Source organism: Rhagoletis zephyria, unplaced genomic scaffold, assembly GCF_001687245.7.
Source record: "Rhagoletis zephyria isolate East Lansing unplaced genomic scaffold, Rhagoletis_zephyria_1.1 Rzeph_scaffold_04558, whole genome shotgun sequence".
In the NCBI taxonomy this organism is placed as follows: Eukaryota; Metazoa; Arthropoda; class Insecta; order Diptera; family Tephritidae; genus Rhagoletis; species Rhagoletis zephyria.
In genome coordinates, this window is record NW_016161641.1 from 21,350 (window position 1) to 27,729 (window position 6,380).

The window sequence follows — 6,380 nt, forward strand, 5'->3', positions numbered from 1 at the left end:
TCCCCCCCCCCCCCCCTCCCCCCTCCAGAAACTCACCTCTTCTGTGGCAAGCGCTGTGGCATTGTAGCCACTTGAGCTTTGTCCTGTATGTTGGCGCTGTTGGTCAACAGCGGAAACGTATATGAGCAGAATTTTTGACAACCTCAAACTCAGCGCTGTTGTGCCATTTAATAAATGTCTTTTTTTTTTATTTTTATTTCATGTTTTTGTTTTGAATTGCCTATGGTACCCAAAAGGAGCTGCTACGCAGTGCCAGTGGGAAATGTGGCACCTAAGGCATCTACCGCTTAAAGCTTAGCAGCTAGGGACTGGCGCACCAGCACTGATCGATATATTAAACATTCGATCGGATAGTATTTTGAATTTACGAAGTCACAATATTTGGCCATAAAGAAAGAGACACGAAATGGGATTCAACTTCTATAAATATACTGAAATTAACTAATCTGTGAATGCCACAGAGGAGTGCTGCCCAAGCTAACCTAACGTACATATGTATGGTGCGAGTTCTCTCACCCAGTTGAAGACATAACCTATCCGATTTCTTTTTACTTTGATAGGAAAAAAGGGCTTGAGAATCAAGAATGAAAGAATAGAGAACAGCACTTAAACCAAGCTTCTGGGTAAGGTCAGGCAAATAAGCCATTGGGAGTATACTAAATGAGATTTGATAAGCTTATTCCAGCAGGTATCTTAGCAGGACATAGCGGATTAAGCAGTCGCCTAAACGAACTCCAGGATAAGGTCTAAAGATTCATGCCTGCTATGTACTTACTTCTTGATTGCGGTGGTGTATTGGGAAGACGATTCCCCCTACGAGGGTGTATCTACTTTGCTTACTTGTCTTCTTACCTGTCGGGCTAAATTTTTTTTCTTTTTACAAAAACTAAAGCGCCCATTGTCCCAGTAGCCATTTCTTTGTTTCGCCGCACGTTTTCCCCCCCAAAAGCGACCATTTATTTGGAAAACAAATGAATTGGAATGACCTTTGCTGAGTCAAATAATGCGAATGCCTTGCAGCGAAGTGTGTCCTGAAGCGATAAATAGGCCTTTGATAGCGTCTCGTTTACGCTGAATTATGCAATTAACCCTTGACTGAATGGCTAGCTGGTGCTTACCCAACAACGACAATTGCGAGGTGCTAATGNAATGACGCAAACGCACAACAAAAAAAAAAAAAAATAGTCCAAAAGCCAAAAGGTGTCGAAAATTGAATTACTTTGTGGCCGCGCCGATAGATATTTCATAGATAGTAGACTATCTCTTTCAATGGCTGGATAAAACAAAAGAAAACGGCAGTTAAACGTTATTGTGTTAACATAATAACTGTAAATAACAAACATCAGACATATCAACGGCCTTGAAGTGTATGGCTGTGAAAGTATCTGCTGCAGGTCATTTACTTGAGTGCTTTCTTTTCTTGTTTTTTATTCTGAAAAAAAAAAAAAAAATTATCCCACCTAAAGGGGTAATTATTAAGTTAAAACGCCTTTAGCCAAGCGCATAAATTTAATATTCATTCACATTTTATTTTTGGTTGTTTGCCACTTTACTTCGCATACGATTTTTTGCTGCAAACAACGCAAAATCATTTTGGCTTATTAGACAGCGAATTTATTTTTAAATTCAATGTATGCATATTCGTGTGCTGTACAGCACATTCTACATTTTCAAATATAAACAGATTGGTAATATTTACGGCACAAATATTCTGACGCTTTGCACTTTTGCCAAAAAGCAAAATAAAAAAAAAATTGTAGAAAGAAAGACGATAAACCCGTCGTCGCCGCCGCATCTTCGCTTTGACAGTGCCGAAAGCAAGGATAAATATACGATTTTTGTTTATACACATTTTGTTGTCACAAAATTACACAAATGAAAATTCATATATATATATGTGTGTATGTATGTGTATGTATGTGTATTCATGTGGGTATAAAATGCGTTTTGCGCCAAATTCGTGCTCAACCACACATAAAAATGCTGGTAAGTGGCTGTGTTTTGTGGGCATGTGTGTGTGTGTGTACATATGTATCGAATGTTTTTTCTTCTTCTCTCACCCACTCACCTTTGGCGCACAGCTGTTTGCTTGTCATATTTATGATACATGTTTGAGTATGTTTTTAAATATTTAAATGAAATTAATTGTAGCAAATCAGAAGCTACACTTACAGCGAAAATAATGTACCTACATACATATGTTGTGCGTATGTATGCATTTAGTATAAACGTATTAATGTGAGGGTGAAGGCCAAATGCCATTTAAAGTTCAATGCAAAAGTTTAAAAACTCGACAAGGCTCTGTTTGGTCCACCCACTTGCTGATCCTTCAAACGTACTATGTATGTATGTCTTTGACTGTGTATGTGTACATGTAAATTGTTGTTGAATAAGCAAATAACAGCATTTTAATTGCACAAAAAATGTGTAAACATTGTACCCATTAACAGGCGTCGTGTTGTTTTTGGTCTTGACATTACATGCTGATCTACAATTTTTTACTTAATTTATTACCTACGAGTAGATAAAGTTGTCACAGGCGCTAAACCGATTACGAAGTGGTTTATTTGCCAAACCTTCTACTGTAAAAAGTTGCAACGAAAAATGGCACTAATTTTTCTTAATTGGTTGTTAAATATTTAAAATGGCGCAGTCGCGTAGTGCCTGAATTGAGTTTTTGGCTGTGGTTTTGTTTTTATTTTTTTTTTTGGGGAAATCACTCTATCCTTTACGAGAAGATATGAACATATGGATAGATAAATGTAATGGTAAAGGGGTTGGGAAATTGCTACGAGTATGTACTATTTTTGGTTGTACGTTTTTCCCCGACAGCCTGTTGGTGATTTCAAACCAAAGTGGACAAGGGATGACGGAAATTCGTTCATTTTTATTGCCACAAAGGCAATTTATATTTATTAAGTTTATATTTAAATGAAAATTTATATAGTGAACGATGTAAATATATTTATCTGCAACTGTATTCATTGTAGCTGGCTGGGTTCATAGTGATGTGCCATGCAAAATTTCCATTAAGCATTTAAATGAAAAAATGAGAAAACATTTTCTTCAACTAAATATGGCATGTAAAAGTGAGGCTGTAAGAGCAAAAGTGGCGCAAACCAAAGTACCTTTTTGCAATTAACTACTTAAAATAGTTTCAAACGTGATCAATTTTAAAATAATAGTCACTTATTTCTTATTTTTAAGGTACAAAGCTACCTAGCGCACCTTAAAATTAAAAAATAATTCGCTCATTTTAAAATGTATCACATTTGAAACAATTTAAGGTAGTTAAGTAAAAAAACTTCTTCTCCCACGGCCTCAAAAATTTTCAATGACTTCTATTTTTAACGTAATGACACCGGCTTAGAGATTTGCCAAGAACTAACGTTAAGTACTTAGCATAGCGCAGACTGCCGAAAATTTTCGACAACTGTTACAACACTGAACAATAGAACAGTTGAACATACCCCGAAATATAACCCGTAAAGCTTTAGTCTGTACTGCGAATTGAAAATAGTTTCAATTCTCACCATGGAGAGGTGAGATAACGAGAATCGTATCGCTTGTTATAGCTCTATTTAAAAGTGAAATGAAAAGGGATTAGTCGCATGTTTGTCTACCTGTGCACAAAACTGTTTGCGGAGACTGGAGATGTTGAAGACCGCCACCGGTCGAGCCGTGCACGAACGCCGCAAGTCACCAAAGCTGGTAAATCAAGAATTTGCGAAATCCGCTTTGAAATCATAAAATCATTAGCCGAGAGATGAATGTAACGCAAAAGTACATGTGTCGAATTATTAAAAAAAGACTTTGGACTTGGAGCTTTCCAACACCATACCGGACGCTTTCAAAAAAAAAATAGCACGTTAAAATGTAAACGTCTTTTGGTGAAGCTCGCTCATCACTTATAGTTACAAACAAATCTTGTTTACCCACGAACAAATTTTCACCATGCAGCAAAAATTTAACAAACAAAATGAAAGGGGCCATCTAAGGAAGCATCTGAACTTAATCTGTGGTACGAAAAGGGTCATCAACCAGGTATAGTCATGGCTTGGTGGTGACGAAGGGGTCATTGACTTGCGTTTCTGCGAACAAGTGGTCACAAAATCGGCCAAAGTTTACCAAGAAACCGTTTTGGAAGCTATTGTAAAGCCACTTAACCATTCTCTGTTCCAAAACCATTTGCTGATTTTCCAGCATGATTATGCGCAGGATCTTAAGCCGCTGGATTACAAATTGTGGACAGTTTTAGAGGATATGGATTGCCACAAAAGATGCCCCAACATTGATCCTCTTAACACAATCACTGCAGAAGGGTTAATACAGCATCGATTCGTGCTGTGGTCAATTTTGCAATGAACGAGATGCGTGCGCCATTGGCAATTAGCCTCTCCGACTTAAGGCTTGTGTGAAGGCCAAAGACGGACATTTCGAATGATTTTTGTTCTTTTTTTCCTTTTGTATATTTACAATATATCGACGGCTGAGTAGAAGATCGACCTATCTTGGCAGCTGCCTCGGAAATGTCCTATCTTAGAAAAAGCTCAAGAACGCCCGGTTGCAGCTGTCGATATAATGAATTTATTGCGCCATTTTCTCAGACCACTTTGCCTTTAAAAGTCGTCTTTATTTGTTCAATTTTTATTATTCTTCGCTGAGATATACAACTTTAAAGTATGCGATTGTCTTCACTCTGGATTTATTTCCAATTTGTTCACTCCTGCAGCTCGGTACGATAATATTTTAATTAGTTATCGATGGCCACTGAACCTGAAAGGACAGTAGGATCAGAGCTCGATCCCTGATCTGCACAACATCTAAAATTAGAAAAAGTGTTGTTGTAGGCCCCTTCGTTTGTGTGCGAAGAAGCTCGACGAAACACTTCGCAAAAGGTGTAAGCGTTAACATTAACTTTTTTTAGTTATCGCTTATACATATATATTTTGAGTAGGAGACTGTCCGCTTAGTGCTGAAATGAACGTGCAATCGATAATTTTATTTAGAAATGTGTGGACATCTTCTAGCAACAAATACTCGCATCTATCCGATCTCACAAATTAATTAAATGAAATTGTCAAATCGTACACACACACATACATACATATGCATTTATAACATTTTATAATCTCCTGAAGTGCTTACGCAAAAAACACATTTGGTATTTTTGGAAATTTGTATAAAGTTATTAGTTTATTACTCACATTTTGCCCAAGGTAAAAATTTTAAATGAATAACTATCTCCCCACTTGTAGTATCGGCTTCCTTTACTTCCTTCCGGCTTTCACAATGCAACCAATGGCAGCCACTGAGGCAGATATTACGAGTATACAACTGATGACAAAATGCAACTGAATTTACCATCAAATTTGTAGGTAGTCTGATAGACTGTCAGAGAACAAAAACATAGCTGCAATAGTATACACAGGGAAAAATAGCAAAGCGAAAGACACCCGCAAGCCACAAAACTCATTAGTGAAATTATTTTTGATAGCATTTTTTTGTCCAACCTTAGTCATGGACAGCACAGAGGTGTAGTCATCGAACCGCAATGGTGTTGGGGCATTTAAGTATGTGGTTGGACGCTAACCAAAACAGCAAACCGAAAGCCACAATTCTATCAATGCAACCACATTTTTTTTTTGTGGGCCACTGCTGCTGCAACTGAATTACATATATTACCAATAATTTAATAATTTTCGGCCTTTTTGCATCGCGCAACGCGATTTTTGAATACGCGTTTATGTGAGTGTGCTGTTTGTGTTTTCACATTTCGAAAGGGTGGATCTGCTGGTGGATAAGTGTGGCTGTGGCAATGAACGAAGTCCATCAATCGTCGCCCAGTTGTGGATACTGATTCACGAATGCAGCATTTACCCATATTTACTGTACTTTTTTTTTTGTGACAATACGATAATTCAACAATGTTTGGTAAACAAATTTGGTACGAAAAGCTAAAGTTAAGGGCAAAAACTTTGATTCAATCGAACAGTGCAGCATTTCGTTGGATTCGGTGTTCAACCATTCAATCGTTCCCATCAGTCTCCCAATCGCTAATTCCACTTTAGTTTTTCACCATTCACGATATGGGCGCAAAAAGTAAATTCAAAGGAAATGCAATGAAAATGACCGTGCAGCGGTGAAAGGGAAAAAAGGCCGCCACTTTTTCCCACTAATAATATTTATCCAGCCGTTGGAAATATGTGGAGCGTTATAAAATGTTGGCAACATTTCCTTTGTGCATACATACAGTTGTCCACAAAATAATAGGAGTGCGATATTTTTACCAGTTGAATTTATATGGTGTTTGTTGTATAGCCAGCTAGGCTTTTATAAAAAAATAATAAACATTAAATAAACAAAAGACAAATAGCCAA

General features: G+C 37.3%; 1 protein-coding gene and 1 long non-coding RNA gene across 3 annotated transcripts in view; one reads left to right on the plus strand and one right to left on the minus strand.

Annotated features, from left to right (window-relative positions):
- sals (sarcomere length short) overlaps positions 1-6,380 on the minus strand; it is a 47,318-nt gene that overhangs the window by 20,645 nt on the left and 20,293 nt on the right. The gene's annotated exons all lie outside the window — the stretch shown is intronic.
- LOC108370895 (uncharacterized) overlaps positions 342-6,380 on the plus strand; it is an 11,787-nt gene continuing 5,748 nt past the window's right edge. Inside the window, exon 1 of the long non-coding RNA XR_001848690.1 lies at positions 342-353. This is a non-coding gene — a long non-coding RNA (uncharacterized LOC108370895). The remainder of the gene's footprint in view (positions 354-6,380) is intronic.